We start from the raw sequence: 22,500 nt of genomic DNA, 5'->3' as shown, positions 1-22,500 counted from the left end.
GTGTAGATATCCCGGGGAGGGGGGGGGGGGGGGGCTGCAGGAGGTTGAAGAGATAGGGGAGGGGTGAGGGCCTGCTGGGAGTTGAGCACAAGGACAGGAATGTTAAAGTTGAGACATTGCTAGACTGGGAGTTGATGTAAATCAGTGAACCTAGAGGTTACGAGTCAACGGGACTGGGTGAAAAGGAGGACATGGGCAGCAGAATCTTGGAATATAGGAGATAGGAGTCTGGGCAGGAGAGCATTGGAATAGTCAAGTCTGGAGGTAACAAAAGCACAGGGAACAGACTTATGATGCTAGAGTTGGCAGCAAGTCTTGGCAGCACCTCGAGAAGGCCCAAACCCCTCCGACTGTGATCTCCTGTTGTTGCCTTATTCTGCTACACTTCAACCAATACCCCCTCTCAGGTAGCCCTGAAAGATCCCATGGCACTATTTCCAGAAAGCTCAGCGAAATATCCTTGGTGTCCTGGCCAATATTTATCCCTCAATGAACACTGATTTTTAAAAAAATTATCTGGTCACATCATTGCTATTTCTCGCGATGTGCAACTTGGCTGCTGTGCTTTCCCTACGTTACAACAGTGACGGGAACTACTCTCTCTGCAAAGTGTTGAGACATGATGAGGGGGAGGGGGTAAAAGGCGCTAGAAAAATGCACACCATTTCTTGTGCTTTCGCTGACTGACCTGTGTGACACAGAAACTGGTTTGACGCGTGGTTCCATTCTCCAGCACTGATATTGCAAAGATTTGCTGTAAAATGTCAGAATATGTAGCGTTTGAATGTTATTCATCTCTCTGGGGTGGTGGTATTTTACAGCTCTGTCTGAGTTGCCATGGCAACATGCACACATACATGCACGCTATAGGCTGAAGCTATGGACAGTGATGGTAAAGGCTCCAACTTTTTCACGGTTGACCAGGAATTTCTCATAGAGTCATAGAATTTACAGTGCAGAATGAGGACATTCGGCCCATTGGGTCTGCATCGGCCCTTGGAAAGAGCACCGTACTTAAGCCCACACCTCCACCCTATCCCCGTAAACCAGTAGCCCCACCTAAACTGCACATCTTTGGACAGTGGGAGGAAACCGGAGCACCCGGAGGAAACCCACGCAGACACGGGGAGAATGTGCAGACTCCTCACAGACAGTGATCCAGCCGGGAATCGACCCTGGAGCTGTGTAGCAACAATGCTTACCACTGTGCTACCGTGCCGCCCTTCCCTCTCTCCCACCAGTCATTGATATTTAAAAAAAATGTTTTTTATTGGGTTTTTTGCACATAGTATATTTACAGGTGTACCTAAAAAAGAGAACAAAAAAGAACAAGATAAAAACAACAACACTATATAATTAGAAAAATCACGTAAATAAAAAACCAGGGTGGGAAAGTAAAAACTGTTATAGAGCTGTTAAAACCCTCCAAAAAGTTATATCTTGTCATTGAGGTGTAACTGGATTTTTAGAGGTGTAATAAATCAGAATTACTGTTGCAGAGCCTCTCCAACCCTGGAACACTAATTTTATATTTGTGCAATGTCAAATTTTTCCATTATGATAAAAAGCCTTTTTACCATTTATTTTAAGTTAATGATATTTTAGTTTTCAACATGTATGTCCCAATCTTTATTTCACTCCCTGGAAAACTTATTACAAGTTGAAGGATAATCAGTGTATTTTACTTGATGGTTCCCGGTCTGTTGGAATACTTCAATGTGATTGGCTGCTGAACATGCTTGATGACAACAATGCCTGGAGATCCCTTTGATCTGGCAGCAGATTCACATTAACATCAGGAAAAGGGGAAATCCATGCCGCAGGGATCACTAGATCTGTGTGGGCAATGGGCAACTTTATTTGAGGTCAGTGGTGTGCATTGTTACTTTGCTGCTGGCTGCAAAACCAGGTATAGAGTGATGCAGATTCATTGCATAAATAGAAAAGCTATCCTATTTGTTTTTCCCTTTCTTCTCTGGCTGTCACACCTCCTTCAGTCTCCTGCCATTACTCTGTGTTGAGGAAAATAAGGGTTGAATTTAAAAAATTGATCCCCAGTATGGATGCAGCCCAATAATACCCCCTCAAAGAAAGAGATGGATTTGAGTGGAGAATTGCATTCGCAATGTTCAATATATTGGCGGACATAAACTGGGGATTCATTTGTGCCCCTCTGGATAGGAACAGACAGAAACTGTGGTTGTTGGGTTCGGAGGCGCATGTTTGTAATGGTTATCTCTGCAAATAAATACTTATAAAAGCGTATGAAGATTAGAGTTCAGTTTGATCCTTCACCACAGTCTTCTGGAATATAACAAGCAATACGGTCTCTTCACATTGTGACACATAGATCATAGATCGTAGATCATAGAGCATAGAATTTACAGTGCAGAAGGAGGCCATTCGAGTCTGCACCAGCCCTTAGAAAGAGCATCCTATTTAAACCCACACTTCCAACCTATCCCCGTAACCCCACCTATCCTTTTTGGACATGAAAGGCAATTTAGTATGGCCAATCCACCTAAACTGCACATCTTTGGACTGTGGGAGGAAACCGGAGCACCCGGAGGAAACCCACGCAGACACGGGGAGAACATGCAGACTCCGCACAGCCAGTGACCCAAGCCGGGAATCGAACCTGTGACCCTGGCGCTGTGAAGCCATACTGCTAACCACTATGCGACCGTGCTGCCCTAGCACATGATTTTTAATCTTAGATGCCTCACTGCTGGCTCTGAATGACACATTGCAGCGAAGGAGGAAAGCACCTCTAAAACACCTGGTAGGACGTGTGCCTAATTTATCCATCGCGAGTAGCACTTTGCAACTCTATCAACCGGAATTTCTTCCACTTCCCGTGCCGGCAAACATTATCACCTCGCTGGGCGAGTGCTTTTGATTGGTGGCACTGTCAGAATAGTGCCGAGGCTGTCCCAAGTCATTGCACATAGAAGCCTTAGTGTTAGCAGAAAAAGGAGGTTTCCATTTCATCAGTAGCGGATTCAAGACCCGAGATCCCCTTCAATGAAAGGGCGGTGTGTTAGCCTGCTGTACCACCATGCACCCTCCTCCCACCCCCACACCTTGAAAAAATAACATCAGCAGTCAGGGGTATCATTGAGAAATAACACACAACATCTTACAGAGGGACAATCCTCCTATGGATATTATAGCATAGCGTCGCTGCTACACTTTATAATATGCTTGATGCATACAGGACAGTCAAATAGCAATCTGTGGAAAGTGTGCCATCGTGTTTAACATCAGGCATCAAGGGGCTGTACGGATACGGGATCCCAGCAATCAAGTCTTCAGCTAACCTCCTGGCTGATGGTTAAACCTTATTGAGTTGCATATGTGTAGCTTTGATTCCTGACCTTTGACTTATTTTTCCATTCTAGCATATGGCGGGACACAATGGGGGCCAGTGTGTTTTCATGCTCTTGTTTTTTAGTTAGTGCTGCTCGGCTGGAATTCCGGAGCATGATCCCGAAATGGTTCTCAATGGCTGGTAACAGAGAGCTTCAGCTGTCCCGTTAAGATTCTAGTCAGGCATTTAAAAAAAAAAGGAATTATACTGTAAATTTGTGCTGCTCAAATAATCGTTAGTATAGAATGTGGTTGGAAGCTCGCTTTAAACCCCATGTTCACGAGACACCTGATTTGAGCCCATATCCCAGGGCAGCTACACGATTGGTCAAGAAGCAGAATCGCACCCGGGACCCTGGCGCTGTGAAGCCATAGTGCTAACCACTGTGCTACCGTGCCGCCCGCTGAGTGACTTCATTGTGCGAGGTGGACAGGATCGATTGTAACGGTTTCCAGACTCGGTCCAGAGACGCTCCCTTTTTTTTTATTAAACCTCCATTGTGGCAGAAGAAACCAATTCAGAGATTCAGGGGCCTTTGCTTTCGCAAAAAACTGTTGCGCACCACAACTTCCATTTGCATTGCACCTTGACCCAAAGCTTGGTCAAACTGGTAGCTTTTAAGGAAGGTCTTACAGAGAGGGGAGAGGATCAGTCGACTTCTGCAGAGGTTGCCTTGACCGGCTAGTTCAAACCCATCAGCTGAAAACTCGAATCCGTCAGTATTCACCTGGCAACTCACCCTCGAGTGAAGTGTCAAAGGGCAGAACGACAAGCGTTGGCACCTCATCCCCTATCCCCATCAGTAAGTGTTGACCAAAGGAATAGCATTAAATAAGGAACTTGACAAAATCCAGAGTTTTGCATGATCAAAGAGGGAGTCTCATTACCTTTTAAAAACAATTCACACACTTGAAAAGGGCGATGATTAATATTATCTGCCTGATTTCCTGTTTACTTGGACTGATTTATACATACCAACTTGTATACTTTAAAAGAATGCTTTTCTGAGCTCATCAGGACAACCGCCGAGCAGGAGGTAGTCACCCAGGTGGTGAAATGTAGTTAAATTAGGAAGCACACAATTCCAGTGCCTGGAATCTTTGTACGGAACAGACTCACCAAGGATAATTTTAATCACAAAATGTTAAAAATCTCAAACCTGACCCCAAGCTGCTTGCAACCCTCCCACTTTCAGGATCAACAGGAATGGGCATCTAACCAGCTCCCAGGAAGCAGGCTGACAGGGTTTAATCGGCCTTCCAGGTTTAACCTTGCCCAACTGGGTTTCCAAGGACCCGGGAAACTAGGCAGCAGAAGGGAGGCAAGGGCTTCCACCTGGGAAAGGTAAATGCCTTTACAGCACTGCTCGTGGGCCAAGAGGAACAGGAGTGCTTCCTCCAACCCCCCCAACCCCCCTCAGTCCACCCGGTTTACCTTCTTCTCTGCCTGCTAATAATACGTTAATTATATTGTCAAGTATATACAGGTGAAGAACAGTATTTCATTAACTAGAGAACTTAGAAAGAGAGATTGCTGAAACACTGGGATGGTGCGTAGAAGGCAGGCTATGTAACGCTGTACTCTGTAAATGAACCCATTATTAAGAAAAAGATTAGCCTTGAGATTTATACTTCATCATCTGGCTCTGGATCCATTTAACATTCCTGCCCTCAAATCCCCTTCCCATCCCCACGTTCCACTCATCCACCGACAGGATCTGGGTTTGATCTCCTCCCTTCCTTCGAAATAAGAATCAGACTCAGACTGTCTCCCCGACCACCGGAGACCCCAAGGTGGCCAGGGTAAGTGCAGGGTGGCACCCTGGCCCTCCCCCTGGAGGTGGGCACCTTGGCACTGACCAGATGGCACCTTGGAATTGCTACCCTGGCACTGACAAGGTGCCTGGATGGCACTGCCTGGGTGCCAAGGTGGCAGTACAAGGGTGCCTGAGTGCCAGGGTGCCACTGCCAAGGGTCAGGGGACAAGTGGCTATGCCCATAATACGAGGGTGGAGGGGAGTTGGCAGGGCAAGCAGGTCGGGACGTCTGGGAGATGACCCTTCTGGACTAGAAACGTTAGCTCTTTTCTCTCCCTACAGATGCTGCCAGACTTGCTGAGATTTTCCAGCATTTCCTCTTTGGTTTCAGATTCCAGCATCCGCAGTAATTTGCTTTTATCCAGTACTTAAGGGAAATAGGAATACAAATCATGCACGCACTTTGCAAGTCTTGTGGACAAGTGTCAGTCTCAATACTTGTCCCGTTGGGTCTGTTGTGGGATTGCTTCCAATTACCACGCGTATCATAATAATCTCAGTATTGGTCTCAAGGCAGAGGCCCAAACTTTCAGACAGTAAATAATCCTGATGGTCAAAAGGTGCTGTCAGGAAATATTGTCAAAGTTGTGGAATAGGCGTAAAACCTCGGTATAAACGAATGACCTTGGCTGAAATGCATCCATTGGCGTGGTGACTTGAGCAAGGGAATTCCAAAGCTTCCGTTGCTCCTTTTTAGAAACAAACCGCGTTTTATTTTGGCTTCTTTCTTCAATCACGCCCCCTCCCAACATTCTGAGAGCGGAGGCTCACGAGAGAGAGAAAGCACGCACACCCACTATTTACACCAGCTCGTGCCACAACATGATAGGGTGGCAACCACTTCCTCATCTATTTTGTGCTTTGTTACTTAATTACATGGATATCCTGAATCGTGGTTCTGAATCGAACAGGGTTTTGTGACCAGCGTGAATAATGAGGAAATATCGCAGTGAAACAATGATTTACGTTCATAGTTTACCATTTGACAAGTCATATGGGTTAAGTAATAGAAACTTGTTAGTAAACCGGTAAACTGGTAAACTAACTGGCTGTCAAGGCTAGTCAGTCGGCATTTAGTTCTGGTGTTTAATTCACTGTCATTTTTCTTCCAAGAGCTGGTGGCACGGTGACACAGTGGTTAGCACTGCTGCCTCACAGCGCTGGGGTACCGGGTTCGCTTCCCGCCTCGGGTGACCGTCTGTGTGGAGTTGGCACTTTCTCCCTATGTCTGTGTGGGTTTCCTCCCACTGTCCAAATCTGTGCAGGTGAGGTGGATTGGCCATGATAAAACTGCCATTGTGCCCAATGTTGTGCAGGTTAGGTGGGGTTACGGGGATAGGGCGGGTGGAGTGGGCTTGGGTGGGGTGGCTCTTTCAGAGAGTTGGTGCAGAGTCGGATGGGCCAAATGGCCCTCCTTCTGCACTGTAGGGATTCTATTGTTCCAGGTCTGAATTCTGCGCTCTCTCTGACGGGATTTCCCTTGGTCATTTTTATCTCGCTGCTGCCGGTTTCTCTCCAGAGCTTTGGTAAAAATTCACTTCCATGGCTTTTCACATCTCCTTCCCCCGCAGCTGTCTCTGGTTCTAACTTATTCCCACTGGGACTCCAACTTCAATTCCACCCTGCTATCTTCGTTATATCCACATGATGTGGAGATGCCGGCGTTGGACTAGGGTGAGCACAGTACGAAGTCTTACAACACCAGGTTAAAGTCCAACAGGTTTGTTTCGATGTCACTAGCTTTCGGAGCGCTGCTCCTTCCTCAGGTGAATGTAGGTATTCCTCAGGTATATTCCACATGACAACTTCCCTTGTCACCCCCACCCCTCCATTCCTTCCCCTGTCTCTGTTTAGACCTCTCACTCCCCCCCCCCCCCCCCCCCCCCCCCCCCCAACATTTTGAAACATGCATAGAGTTTCCAGTAATCACAAGGGGTGACCGAACACAAACAACACCCTGACCAATTGGTCCTTCTTACTAAATTTCCACATTTACTTTGACACGTTCACCGTGAATTTGACAGAGGGGCAAAATGAAGTTGAGAAGTTAGCACTGGGTTAAACGATTGTAATGTAATGACAGTGAAGTTTAGTTTCTTAATACAACCACAATGGGGTCCCATTACCCACGGCGAGTTCTTGAACGAGTTAATAAATACATTAAATCTCTTACCCTAGATTCGTGCTCCATTGAATGACAAAGCACCTGTCACGGTGATGTGTATCTGAACATCATCAGCAACAATTAGGTGGAAAATCCTGTGCTAAAGCTTTTATTTCCAATATACTCAGGGAACATTCAACACCGACTATTGGTACTGGGGTTTCTGTGTACTTGATCACAACAGAAATCTGAGTAAAGCTGCCTGTAAGAAGCTTTCTTACATTAGGGATGATCCTTACGTGAAACTCAATGACGTGAGCGTGTAATTACATCGAATGTCCAGCACAGAAACCGACCATTCGGCCCAACTGGCCTCTGCTGGTGTTTGTAGTCCTCCCACCCAGGGAAAGCAGCGCCCCCCCCCCCCCACCTCTCTTACACATTCAATCGTCCACCACCGACGCACAGTGGCAGCCGTGTGTACCGTCTGCAGGGGCTTGCCAAGGTTCCTCCGATGGCACCTTCCAAACCCACGACCTCTACCACCTCGAAGGACAGGGGCAGCGGACATATGGGAACGCCAGCACCTTCCAGTTACCCTCCAAGCCCCACAATATCTGGACGTAGAATGACATCGCCACTCTTTCATTGTCTCTGCATTGAAATCCTGTAACATCCTCCCTCAAAGCACTGTGGACGGAACGGCGCCATAATGGGCTGCAGTGGCAGGGCAATTAAGAATGGGCAATAAATGCTGGCTTTGTCATCCCAGGAATTAATGAAAAAATAATTCCACCCACCTCATCTCAGCCACTCCACATATCTTTCTATTCCCATTTCTCCCACATTCCACATATGAATGGGGAAAAAGAAATGTTTCCGATTGAAAACTATCGACTTCCGGTGGCAACGACTTCCACATTTTAGCCACTCTCTGGGTTAAATAATATCTCCTAGTTTCTTTGTTGGGTTTGGGAGTATAACCATCATCTACTTATGGTGCCTGGTACTGGAGTCCACCCCCCCCCCCCCCCCCCCCCCCCCCTCCCGCCCTCCCCACAGGTGGGCAACGTTCCCTCCACACCTACCCAGTTCAACGCCCTCCTCGTCTTTTTGCTTTTCCTAAAAGGAAAAGCCCCGATCTTTTCAATCTTTCCCGGTCGCTGTAACGGTAGCGGTGTCTTTTCTCCAGAGCTTGTGTGTCGTTTTGCGAGAATGATAACCTGTGACCCTGCCTGCCCCTCAGAACCAATAATGGTTCTAGCCCCTCTCCTTGTATTAGTCACTTGCCCCAATGGATTGAGCCCAGTCACTCGAGCAAAAGCATACCAGGCCGAGTTTGTTGAGCAAAAAGTCTTGGTTGCCAAGTGGCTGTTTGTAGTCCTGCTGTCCTTAATGTTGTTCACTTAACAAATTGATAAAAGATACTGGATTAATGGTGCGTGGGCTGTCACTGCTCAGGTGAAATGGAAAAGGATCTCAAACCCTGGCCCAAGTGACTGAACCACATTCAGAAGGCACAATAAGTAAGCCCTTGAGGAGGTTTAGCTTTGTGATAGTTACTGAGAGAGTGATTGTCTTCCCAAACATCAGTTCCCTCTGGAATTCCCTCCCGGAGCCTCTCCGTCTCTCTCTCTCTCTCCCTCCAAATGTGTCTGCTAGCGCTCGTGTGAGGTAACTTGAGATTCGTCTCAATGCAAGAGAGAGGCTAACTAAATGCAAGTTCTTTTGTCACAGAGATTGGCACTTCCGTAGCTCAATTTCCTCAGTCCATTATACATACCGACCATGTTATCATGGCTTATCTAATCAATGTGAATTGCTTTATCAATAGTTTTGGATGATTACCTCACCATTGTTCATTCTCTTTGATAGGCACAATCTTTATCAATAGATCAGTGATTACCTCCTTTGCAGCTTTTCCACAATTAATTTACTATTGAACTGGCTGAGGTTAAAGCTCAGGACATACATAACAGTTCTGCAGAGATCCCCGTTCATTATTTCTGTTGTTTTTCTCCATTAAAGCCCCTGGGCAAATTCAATGTAAGCGATGGGGGGGGGGGGGGGGGGAAGAGGAGATCCAGAGAATACCTACAGTGCAGAAGGAGGCCTCGGCCCGTCAAGTCTGCACCGGCCCTCCGAAAGAGCAGCCTACTAGGCCCAATCCTCTACCCCATCCCCATAACCCCACCCAACCTGCACATTTTTGGTCACTAAGGGACAATTTAGCACGGCCAATCCACCCAAGCTGCACATCTTTGGACTGTGGGAGGAAACCGGAGCACCCGGAGGAAACCCACGCAGACACGGGGAGAACGTGCAAACTCAACACGGACAGTCACCCGAGGCCGGAATTGAACCCGGGACCCTGGAGCTGTGAGGCAGCAGTGCTAACCACTGTGCCACCGTGTCCGTGCCGCTTTCTACCAGGAGGCCCGACACTACTTTAACGAAATTGGGCACATCTGAAGAGTACCGAGTTATCCAACTGAACAGGGCCACTTCAGTTAATGACCTCGATCTTCTGAGCTGACCACAATGATAGCTAGATTGCAGCCCCAGGCGGACATTCCCCCGACTCGAGGCTGCTGCTCATTTCTACCGGGACCTGTCGAGCCCGGTGACTACAGGAATGTGCGGCCTCCAATCGGGGAACTCCATCGAAGTGGAGTAGAGTCAGAGGAAGACAAGACATCCCCCCTTTTTTTTTTTAACAGCACTAGCGTAAGTTTAAAGGTATTGTCTTCATGTTAGTGGATAGGGGAATGATTGAATGGGTAGGTGGGTGTTGCAGCTAACTGTGCATGTGGACAGGAGGCAGGTGGGTGAATACGCAGTTGGTCAGGAACGTAGCCGGGTGGTCGGGGAGGCGGGAAGTCAGGTTGTGGGGTAGTTGAGATTAGCAGGGCCAGGTTTGGAATGGAGGGTTGGCACGGTGGCGCAGTAGTTAACACTGCTGCCTCACGGCGTAAGGCACCCGGGTTCGATCCTGGCCCCGGGTCACTGTCCCGGTGGAGTTTGCACATTCTCCCCGTGTCTGCGTGGGTCTCACCCCCACAACTCAAAGATGTGCAGGATAGGTGAATGGGCGGCACGGTAGCACTGTTGCTTCACAGCTCCAGGGTCCTAGGTTCGATTCCCGCTGGGTCACTGTCTGTGAGGAGTCTGCACGTTCTCCCCGTGTCTGTGTGGGTTTCCTCCGGGTGCTCCGGTTTCCTCCCACAGTCCAAAGACATGCAGGTTGGGTGGATTGGCCATGATAAATTGCCCTTAGTGACTAAAAAGGTTAGGAGGGATTATTGGGTTACGGGGATAGGGTGGAAGTGAGGGCTTAAGTGGGTTGGTGCAGACTCGATGGGCCGAATGGCCTCCTTCCGCACTGTATGTTCTACGTTCACAGCTCCAGGGTCCCAGGTTCGATTCCCGGCTTGGGTTACTGTCTGTGCGAAGTCTGCACGTTCTCCCGTGTCGGTGTGGGTTTCTTCCGGGTGCTCCAGTTTCCTCCCACAAGTCCCGAAAGATGTGCTGTTAGGTGAATTGGACATTCTGAATTCTCCCTCAGGGTACCCTAACAGGCGCTGGAGTGTGGCGACTCGGGGATTTTCACAGTAATTTCATTGCAGTGTTAATGTAAGCCTACTTGTCACAATAATAAAGATTATTATGATTATTATTATGAAGTGCGAGATCTTGGCGTACAAGTACACAGGTCCCTAAAGGCAGCAGTTCACGTAGACAAGGTTTTAAAGAAGGCATATGGAAAGTTGTCCTTCAAAGGGCGGCACGGTAGCCATAGTGGTTAGCACAATTGCTTCCCAGCTCCAGGGTCCCAGGTTCGATTCCCGGCTTGGGTCACTGTCTGTGTAGAGTCTGCACGTTCTCCCCGTGTGTGCGTGGGTTTCCTCCGGGTGCTCCGGTTTCCTCCCACAGTCCAAAGATGCGCAGGTTAGGTGGATTGGCCATGCTAAATTGCCCTTAGTGTCCAAAATTGCCCTTAGTGTTGGTTGAGTGGGGTTACTGGGTTATGGGGATAGGGAGGTGTGGGCTTGGTAGGGTGCTATTTCCAAGAGCCGGTGCAGATTTGATGGGCCAAATGGCCTCCTTCTGCACTGTAAATTCTATGATTGGCAGAGGTATAGAATATAAAAGCAAGGATATAATGTTGGAATTGTATTAAACACTGGTGAGGCCACAACTGGAGTATTGTGGGCAGTTCTGGTCACCACAATACAGGAAGGACGGTATTGCTCCGGAGAGAGAGCGGAGGAGGTTTACAAGAATGTCGCCAGGGCTGGAAATGTGTAAGCTAGGAGGCACGATTGGTTAGGTTGGGCTCATTTTCCTTGGAACAAAGAATGCTGAGGGGCGACTTGATTGAGGTTTATAAAATTATGAGTGGACGAGATAGAGTGGACAGGATAAATTATTTCCTTTGGTGAAGAATGGTGGAACAAGGGGACGTAGATTCAAGATAAGAGGCAGAATGTGGAGAGAGGAAGGGAGGAAGAACGTTTTTACGCTGCGGGTAGTGGGAGTCTGGAATTCGCTGCCCGAGTTGGTGGTGGAGGCAGAGATCTTAAAGTCTTTAAAAATACCTGTACTAGCGCCTTAAGTGTAAGCTGCAGGGCTATGGACCGGGTGCAGGGGTAGGATTAGAAAGGGTACCTGGGTGTCCTGGGCTGGCATGGACAAGGTGGGCCGAATGGCTTCCAGCTGGGTTGTAAATTTCCTATGGTTCTAAAAAAGACCATTCATTCCAACGAGACCATGCTGCGACTCTGAGCAAAGCAATACAATCAGTCCCATTCCCTGCTCTATCCCCGTTGCCTGGTACTTGCCTGCAGTAAAGTTGCAGCTGCTGACGCTGCTTCCATGGCGGAGGGAATTCCAGGATATTGACCCAGTGGACAATGATGGAATAGGAGTACATGTCTCAGTCACGACTGTTTGGAGCAAAAATAGAGAATGCCAGAAAGGCTTAGGAGGTCAGGGAGCATCAGTGGAAGAGAATGAGTAAGTTAACTTCCAGTGACCATCAGTTTTGGACTATCCCGCAAGTAGAAAAGATCTTAGGCTGGAATTCTCCGGCCGTTGGGATTCTCTCTGTTCCCGCCGGCAGCGCACCCCCGCCCGCGGGTTTCCCGGCGGTGTGGGATGGCTTCAATGAGAAATCCGCTGACAAGCAGCGGGATTAGAGAATCCCGCCGCCAGCGAACGGGGCGCCACTGAGAAACACGCGGCTGGGTGAGCCGGAGAATCGCGCCCGCGCGTTGATCCCATCGAATACTTCCTTGACGTGGCATCCCACACTTCTTCAGCCCAATCTTCAATGGATGTGTGTCGGGCAACTGCTGCTGATTAACAATTGCTGGACAGAAATAATCTTTTCCTGCGCCCCTATAGGCCTACCCGAACTGGCGCCGGAATGTGGCGACTAGGGGCTTTTCACAGTAACTTAATTGAAGCCTACTTGTGACAATAAGCGATTATTATTATTCTAGGAGAGAGCACAACTGTGATCGCAGACAAGGATAGAGCCAGGCGGGAGAAGAAACCAAATTTGGAGATGCTGCCGCTTGGGTTTTTTTTTTACAATATAAAAGAAATCGTGACGCATGCAGTTTGCAGAATGTCTGGAAAGCAGGTTTGCAAAGTGCTGCCTGTGGCGTTGGACCATCTGTGCACAATGTGTCTGAGGAAGCAGAGGACCGTTGCGAGGCATGAACTACACGCCCGACTTAACTGCACGGGGGAAGTGATCCAGTGCTGAAAACAAAGCTGGCACAGAGAGACTCTGCTTCCATTTTGTCCCCTCCCACTCCAATTCCTCCCCACCCAGTCCCCCCCAACCAACACCTGGTCTCTCTTTACAACCATTCTTCATGGGTAACCTAACAAGTGCACGGTGAAAGATTATTCCATGATAACCTCGTCCGAACAGAGCTGATACTTTGTACAATTCCCATGGGAGTGGGGGGTGGGGGGGGGGGGGGGGGGGGGGGGTGGGGAGTCACTTGTCACCTGATGACACACAAGAATAATACATTTGGTCCGACTTACAACCGAATTATGACGACATTGTGTTTACATTGACTGAATAAAAGGTGTCAGCCTAGCCTCTTTTTTTTGTACATTTAAACACAAGTTTTACTATCTAGATAAAAAGAAATTGCATTGATATAGCGCCTTTCAGGGCTTCAGGACATTCCAAAGCACTTTACAGCCAATGCAGTGCTTTTCGTTCAGCGTAGTCACTGTTGCATTGCAGGCAATGGGGATGATTCCTCCCAAAAGATTTTGTGTGGGAAAACCGATGAGAATCCTGCCGGCTGTTCCGACGCGATTCCAATCGGGAGTAACCCACACTGCAGTCATTTTTTTTTGGGGGGGGGGGAGCTTGGGGTGATTCCCACTTGAGTTCTCCCACACTTCGGCGACGATTCTCCGTTGCGTGTCCATCCCACTACAGCTGCTAGCGAGGACGGAGGATTTGGTGCTCAGTGCCAAGGTGTCAAGGGGCACTGCCAAGGGACATGACGTAGGCATGAGGATCCATCCTTGCCAGCATTGGGGCATCGTCGCCTCCCCCGCCCCACCAAGAGTGTGATATGCCGCTATGGGGTAACCAAAGACCCCTCTCTTTCAGGCATTACCAAAGACACCTCTCTTTCAGGCATCACCAAAGACCCCTCCCTTTCAGGCATCACCAAAGACCCCTCTCTTTCAGGCATCATCAAAGACCCCTCCCTTTCAGGCATCACCAAAGACCCCTCTCTTTCAGGCATCACCAAAGACCCCTCTCTTTCAGGCATCACCAAAGACCCCTCCCTTTCAGGCATCACCAAAGACCCCTCTCTTTCAGGCATCATCAAAGACCCCTCTCTTTCAGGCACCCCCCTCCTCCACTTTATGCGCTCCCTTCAGGCCCCTCCCCCTCAATTCCCCCCCCCCCTATCATAGCCGTGACCCCTCTCAAGCCCCGTCCCTTGGCAGTGCCTCTTGACACCCTGGCACTGGCCCCACCACCCTGGCAATGTAAACCTGGCAATGGCAGTGTCAACCTGGCAGGGTCATCTGATGGGGGTGTCTGATGGGAGGGTCAGTAGGGGGAGGGGAGAATGGATCGGGTCATCCTCATGCCTGCGTGCTGTGGGGGTGACCCGCTATTCCCATGGAGGGGGGAGGGGGGAGAATGTCCGTCCTTGACAGATTAGTGCTGTTGGGGGGAGAATCCAGGCCAGCATCTCCAACACCCTCGGCCGTGCACTGGGGTGTCTGTCTATGTTCTGTGCTCACGTCCCTGTGATCGCCCAGCCTCAGACTCCAGAGAGGAGGTGTTGACACTGCCATGGTGCCAGAGTGCCGAGGGAGTGCCGGGCCCCGCCCTGCCCCGACCACCAGTGGGCTTCAATGGCCTCAGATCCTGATGGCTCATTTAAACATCATTATCGGGGGGTGATCCAGATTTGGTCCTCTCCCGGGAGTCACCCGCCCCACTCCGCCCCGGGCGCAATGCGGTGGTTGAATCGTGCCCGTAATGTGTCCGTAATGGGCAGCACGTCAGCATTGTGGATAGCACAATTGCTTCACAGCTCCAGGGTCCCAGGTTCGATTCCGGCTTGGGTCACTGTCTGTGCGGAGTCTGCACGTTCTTCCCGTGTGTGCGTGGGTTTCCCCCGGGTGCTCCGGTTTCCTCCCACAGTCCAAAGATGTGCAGGTTGGGTGGATTGGCCATGATAAATTGCCCTTAGTGTCCAAAATTGCCCTTAGTGTTGGGTGGGGTTACTGGGTTATGGGGATAGGGTGGAGGTGTTGACCTTGGGTAGGGTGCTCTTTCCAAGAGCCAGTGCAGTCTCGATGGATCGAATGGCCTCCTTCTGCACTGTAAATTCTATGAATGTCAGAAACCACTGCAGCCAATTCTGTCTGATCTTCTTACTTCACGCATTCTGAAAGAATTTTGAGATTCCCGACAGACTCCGAGCTAAAAAAAGGATAGTGCTCTTCACCTACATTGAGAAATTAATGAGTGCTGTCGTCTTTTCCACACAGTGTCTCGTTCATCATGCAAAAAGTATGTCACCAAACATGCCAGAGCGCTTTAATTTATGGCGCTGGAACTGTAGTTGGAAAATACTTCGGGCTAGCTTTTATAACATGGAACATATAGTGCAGAAGGAGGCCATTCGGCCCATTGAGTCTGCACCGACCCACTTTGGTCACTAAGGGCAATTTTGGACACTAAGGGCAATTTAGCATGGCCAATCCACCTAACCTGCACGTCTTTGGGCTGTGGGAGGAAACCGGAGCACCCGGAGGAAACCCACGCAGACACGGGGAGAATGTGCAGACTCCACACAGACAGTGACCCAGCGGGGAATCGAACCTGGGACCTTGATGCCGTGAAGCAACTGTGCTATCCACTTGTGCTACCGTGCTGCCCCCGGTAGAGGGCTTGGGAAGACCTGACTTGCAGCCTTCTCTGCCTTCTGGGGTGTACGTCCTTTCACACAGGAGTCCGATTCGGTTTGTAAGCGGCGATGCAGGGAGTGAGGAGGGTGGCCGCAGAGGTGGGCTGGTGAGAAGGCCTGCTTCGGTTCTCCAACACAGCAGCCCAGCTCCCAACATTGATTGAAGGCCTCCAGAACCTCAAGGTCAGGGTCAACTAGCCTTTGCAGGACAGGTACCTATGGTGAATCACTGCATTAAAAACACATCTACAACACAGCACCTAATAGTGACATGAGGAGAGATTGTGTGAAATAGTGGTCATGGTACTGGATTAGAAATCCAAAGGCCCAGGCTAATGGTTCAAATTTGGTAGAATTTAAACTTAGTTCAATTGATTAATTTTAAAAAGCCTGAAATTGAATGCTAGCCTCAGTAATGGTGGCCACGCCCGTTATAAAAAACCACCCGTTTCACTAATGTGCTTTAGTGAAGGAAATCTGCCATCCTCACCTTGTCTGGCCTACATGAGACTCCAGACCCAGAGCAATGGTGATTGGCTCTTGACTGCTGTCTGGAATGGCCCAGCGAACCAGTCGGTCTACCAAGCTGCTACAGAAAAGGAATAAAACCGGACGGACCACCTGGCATCAACTCAGGCACCGAAAACAACAAAAGGCGCACCCTGACGCCAACTCCTTACTAACATCTGGGGAGGGGACCTGTGCCAAAAAGGGGCAGAGCTGTCTCACAGACTGGTCAAGCAACAGTCTGATGTCGCCATCCTCACAGAATCATACCTTACAAACTGACGAAAGGTCATTGACCTGAAATGTTGACTGGGTTACTCTCTCCATGCATGCTGCCAGACCTGGTACTTGCAACATTTTCTGTCTTCGTTGGCACCATCATGGCCCCATGGGTATGCCCTGCCCCCACCAACAGGGGCTGCGACACAGCTGTATACAGACGGGTGGGAGCTGCCCTGGGAGTCATTAACATTGACTCCAGACCCCATGAAGTATCATGGCATCAGGTAAAAGATGGGCAAGGAAACATCCTGCTGGTTACCACCTCCCACCCTCCCTCAGTTGATGAATCAGTAAGTACCACACTACTTGGGGCAAGCATCGAGGGTGGCACAGGTGCGGAATATACTCAAGGTGAAGGACTTCTATCTCCATCATCACGAGTGGCTTGGTAGCACCGCAAATCACCCACTTAGTTGCTAGATTGGGCCTACAGCAGGTGGTGATGGAACCAAAAAGAGGGGAAAACCTATTAGAACTTGTCCTCACCACTCTGCCTGTCACTGGTGCACCTATCCAAGACAGCATCGGTAGGAATGACCATCGCACAGTCCTCGAGCATACTCTCCATTGTGTTATGTGGCACTACCATCAGGAGAACAGACTTGGCAACTCAGGACTGGGTATCCATGAGGTTCTGTGGCCCAACAGCAGCAGCAGAAATGTATTCAACCGCAATCTGTAACTTTGTGGCTTGGCTGATCTCTCACTCTACCATTACCATCAAAGCCAGGAGATCAAACCTGGAGCAGCAGCAGGTATACCCAAAGGTGAGTTGCCAACCTGGCAAGGCTAAAACACAGTGCACATGTGCGCTAAACAGCAGAAGCAACACGTGATAGACAGGACTAAGCAATCCCACAACTGATGGATCAGATCAAATCTCTGCAGTCCTCCCACATCCATTCATGAATGGTGGCGGACAATTAAACAACTAACAGAAGAAGAGGTTCCACAAATATCCCCATCCCCAATGATGGAGGAGCCCAAGAACTGCAAGGGTTAATGAAGTATCTTGAGTAGCCACGAGAGGGAGCTACAGTTACTACTATATAAGGCAGCGATGTGCCTTGTGGGAGAGTGTGTGCAGGAGTTAGCTAGAGAGAGTCAGAAGTAAAAAGTGTAACTGAGAGCAGATCATAGTTTATATCAGTAGTTAGATTAGCTGTAGATGAGTGTGGTTTAAATGTTATTAATCAACTGTGTATTCTTTAGGAGTAAGTGTCGAATCCAAGTTAGTGTTAAGTAATGGGTTAAGAGACATTGCAATTAGTTGTCTCATTTATGTTAAGTATCCATTAATTGACACATATGTAAAGGGGCTTCAGGTGGCCTCTGTAGGGTGGTGTGTTGTTAAGAGTTTTGTGCAGAGGCTGTGGAAGTGAAATAAATGGGGCGGGATTCTCCACTCCCGCGCCAAAATGCCCACGCCGTCGAGGTTCACGACGGCGCGAAACGGCCCCGATCCCGAACGATTCAGGCCCCGACAATGGGCTAGGATTGGGGCCGCGTCATCTACACGCGCCAGGCCTTGTCGCCGCGTAAAGGCGGCACCGCATAGATGACGCGGCCGGTGCCGCATAACTGGCGTCAACCGCGCATGTGTGGTTGCCGTCCTCTCTGAGTCCGCCCCGCAAGAAGATGGCAGATGGATCTTGCGGGGCCGCGGAAGGAAGGAGATCCTCCTTCAGAGAGGACGGCCCGACGATCGGTGGGCACCGATCGCGGGCCATGCCACATTTGAGGTACCCCCCGGTGCAGGATCCCCCCCCCCCCCCCCGGCAGGCCGCCCCCCCCCCCCCCCCAGCGTTCCCACGCTGTTCTCGACGGCAGCGACCAGGTGTGGACGGCGCCGGGGGGAACCCGCCGTTTTGGCCTGGCCGCTCGGCCCATCCGGGCCTGAGAGTAGCGGGGGTGCCGGAGAATCGCCATTTTGGGTGCCTCGGGCGATTCTCTGGCCTGCGGAACTCGACGGGGCCGTTCCCGCCGCTTGGGAGAATCGCGGGAGGGCGTCGGACCGGCGTCCCGGGAAATCTTGGCGGCCCAGGCGATTCTCCCAACCGGCGCGGGAGTGGAGAATCTCGCCCATGGTGTTTGGTGAAAAGGAACAAGAACTTTAGACTCTTCATTTCACAGCAACTAAAACGTCTAACAATTAGTAGTGTTAATAAATTTTTAGCTTTGTTTTTTTGTGGTCTTTCTGAACACTACGCCAACCATCCTGTAATAAGCAGCACAAGGAACACCTCATGTATGATCCATCTCGGCCTCCTCCGGAGAGTCCCCAGCAACACAGATGCCAGTCATCAGGCAATTCGATTCACTCCGTGTGGAATGGCTGAAGGCACTGGACGCAACATTCCGGTAATAGTACTGAAGACCTGTGCTCCAGAACTAGCCGCGCCCCGAGCCAAGCTGAACCAGCACAACTGTCTATCTGGTAAAACGGAGAGTGCTGTTTCAGTCATTTCCCTGGGGGCGTGGTGGTGAAGTGGCACTTGTTTCAAAAAGCTGTCGTAATGGACAAGCTGCAGTAACTCCATCTCCCCCCCCCGCCCCCCCGCAACGCACCGCTCAGCTCTTAGTAACATTTCTCGGTGCAATTGGACAAGGTAGCTTCAGCCTCCAGGCAAGCATGTGGGAAGGTGGAGAGAAAATTAATAGCACAAAATGTCCTTGTCAGCCTCAACTTTATTTCCTGCAAGAGGGACTGACCTACATTCCACTCCTTTTGTTAACCTTCAGGTGGCATTGCGTCTGCTGTCCTCCTTTCAAAATTGTTGGCCTTTAAAAAAAAATTAACGTTGTGCTTTACAGGCTTCTCAAACAGAGTAATGCACTGCACAAAACTCAGAACAGTTGAAGGGCTGGTGTGCGAAAGACTCACCTTGGTGTTTGATCCCCTGGGGGACTACATTAGACAGCACCCACTCTCCCCATCCCCACACCCCCTGAGAACTGCAGGGGGATCCATGCTGGATTCACCTATTCCCATTGGCTGCAGAGTAGGCAGATTACCAACCCAAGTTAACCACAGACAAGCGTGACTGCGGTGTACAGCCTTGTTACCCCCATTGTTCACTGGCTGCATGGCATCAGACGCTGGCCCCAAATCATCAGAAAATAATACCACTTCAAGCCAGCCTGAACCTCATAAAAGGGGAGGTGCACTGTGATGTGCCATCAATAAACACACGACGAGTGGTGAACGTAACTGAGGCTTTAATACACTAAACAGAAAGCCTCCTGGCCTCAGATCCCGATCTCAGATCTGGATCAGAGGTGGAGTCCAGACACCTTTATACCGGCTCGTGGGGAGGCGGAGCCATCGGCAGTGGTTTACCACCTTACACATAATAGTGGCCATTACCACAATACACATATTATACATTACAGTGGTTTACCACATTCACCCCCTGTTTAAAAAAAAAAAAAAGAGTCCAGCGGGGCTGAAGTGGGCTTAAATATCAAGTCTGTCGGGGGCCTTGACCTTCCGCCGTGACCGCCTCAGTCCCGGCTGTGGGGTGGGCACCGGTGTCGAGACCTGTGCGTCCGGAATCGTGTTGTCCTCTTCTTCACCCAGTTGTTGAGTCGGTGGAGGGGGGGGGCGGCGGTGTATGGGCGGGGGGGGGGGGGGGTGATGGTGGCCGGTGGGCCTGCGGGTGCCAGGTCTTGAGGTGGGTGGGTAGAGGTGGGGGGAGATGGTGTAGGGTCGGGGGTGGTGGTGATGGTCGCTGGGGAACCTGCAGGTGCCAAATCCCGAAGGGAGACTGTGTCCTGTTGCCCATCCTGATGTGCCACGTAGGCATATTGTGGATTGGCATGGAGGAGCAGGACCTTCTCGACGAGGGGGTCTGATTTATGGCTCCTCGCATCCTTCCGGAGGAGGACGGGCCCTGGGACTGCCAGCCAGGACGGGAGCGAGACCCTGGAGGTGGACTTCCTGGGGAAGGCAAACGTACGTACGTGAGGAGTCTCGTTGGTGGCTGTCCACAGGAGCGACCAGATGGAGTGGAGCACATCGGAGAGGACCTCCTGCCAGCAGGAGACTGGGAGACCTCTAGACCGTAGGGCCAGGAGGACGGCCTTCCAGACCGTCGCATTCTCCATCGCCACCTGTCCGTTACCCCGGGAGTTGTAGCTGGTCGTCCTGCTGGAGGCGATGCCCTTGCTGAGCAGGAACTGACGCAACTTGTCGCTCATGAAGGAGGAACCCCGGTCGCTATGGATGTAGGTGGGGAACCCGAACAAGGTGAAAAGACTGTGCAGGACCTTGATGATGGTGGCGGAGGTCATGTCAGGGCACGGGATGGCAAAGGGGAATCTTGAGTATTCGTCAACAATGCTGAGGAAGTACACGTTACGATCAGTGGAGGGGAGGGGCCCTTTGAAATCGACGCTGAGGCGCTCAAAGGGGCGAGAGGCCTTTACCAGGTGCGCTCTGGCCGATAGAAGTGCGGTTTGCACTCCGCACAGACCTGGCGGTCCCTGGTCACGGTCCTGACCTCGATGGAGGAAGGCAGGTTGCGAGCCTTGATAAAGTGAAAAAAACGGGTGACCCCCGGGTGGCAGAGGTCATTGTGGTGGGCCCGGAGTCGGTCTACTTGTGCGCTGGCACATGTACCGCGGGATAGGGCATCTGGGGGCTAATTGAGCTTCCCAGGTCGATACAAGATATCATAGTTTTGGTGGAGAGCTCGATCCTCCACCTCAGAATCTTGTCATTCTTGATCTTGCACCGCTGTGTGTTATTGAACAAGAAGGCAACCGACCGTTGGTCAGTGAGGAGAGTGAATCGCCTGCCGGTCAGGTAATGCCTCCAATGTCGCACAGCTTCTACAATGGCTTGGGCTTCCTTTTCGACGGAGGAGTGTCGAATTTCAGAGACATAGAGGGTATGGGAGAAGAAGGCCACGGGCCTGCCCGCCTGGTTGAGGGCCAGAGCAAAGTCCGACGCATCGCTCTCCACCTGGAACGGAATGGACTCGTCCACAGCAAGCATCGCGGCTTTGGCAATATCTGCCTTGATGCGGTTGGAGGCCAGGCGGGCCTCGGCCGTCAGGGGAAAAACGCTGGATTTAATAAGTGGACGGGCCTTGTCCGCATAATTGGAGACCCACTGGGCATAGTAAGAGAAGAACCCCAGGCATCTCTTCAGGGCTTTGGGGCAGTGGGGGAGGGGGAGTTCCATGAGGGGGCGCATGCGGTCGGGGTCGGGCCCCAGGACTCCGTGTTCCACGACGTAGCCAAGGATGGCCAGGTGGTTTGTGCGGAAAACGCATTTTTCCTTATTGTGAGGTTCAGGAGTTTGGCGGTGTGGAGGAAGTGCCGGAGGTTTTCGTCATGGTCCTGCTGGTCATGGCCGCAGATGGTGACACTGTCCAAGTACGGGAACGTGGCCCGCAGCCCGTACTGGTCAACCATTCGGTCCATTTCTCGTTGGAAGACCGAGGCCCCATTGGTGACGCCGAAGGGAACCCTGAGTAAGTGGTAGAGGCGGCCATCTGACTCAAAGGCAGTGTATTGGCGGTCCTCCGGGCGGATAGGGAGCTGGTGGTACGTGGACTTTAAGTCAACTGTGGAGAAGACTCGATACTGCGCAATCTGATTGACCATGTCAGATATGCGGGGGAGGGGTACGCCTCGAGCTGCGTGTACCGGTTGATGGTCTGACTGTAGTCGATGACCATCTGGTGCTTCTCCCCAGTCTTGACGACCACCACGGGGCTCTCCAGGGGCTGTTACTAGCCTCAATGATCTTCTCTCGTAGAAGTCGCTGGACCTCCGACCTGATAAAGATCCTATCCCGGGCACTGTATCGCCTGCTCCTAGTAGCGACGGGCTTACAGTTCGGGGTGAGGTTAGCGAAGAGCGAGGGTGGGACGACCTTAAGGATCGTGTGGCTACAGACGGTGAGGGGGGGGCAGGGGTCCACCGAACTTTAAAGTAA

At 50.7% G+C, this 22,500-nt stretch overlaps 1 protein-coding gene across 4 annotated transcripts in view; it reads right to left on the bottom strand.

The window, feature by feature from the left end:
* Nucleotides 1-22,500, bottom strand: part of palm2akap2 (PALM2 and AKAP2 fusion) — a 475,642-nt gene that overhangs the window by 66,782 nt on the left and 386,360 nt on the right. The window lies entirely within an intron of this gene.

Source organism: Scyliorhinus torazame, chromosome 9 (assembly GCF_047496885.1).
Source record: "Scyliorhinus torazame isolate Kashiwa2021f chromosome 9, sScyTor2.1, whole genome shotgun sequence".
NCBI lineage: Eukaryota > Metazoa > Chordata > Chondrichthyes > Carcharhiniformes > Scyliorhinidae > Scyliorhinus > Scyliorhinus torazame.
Note: the sequence above shows the minus strand (reverse complement) of the source record. Positions and strands in the feature narration are given on the sequence as shown.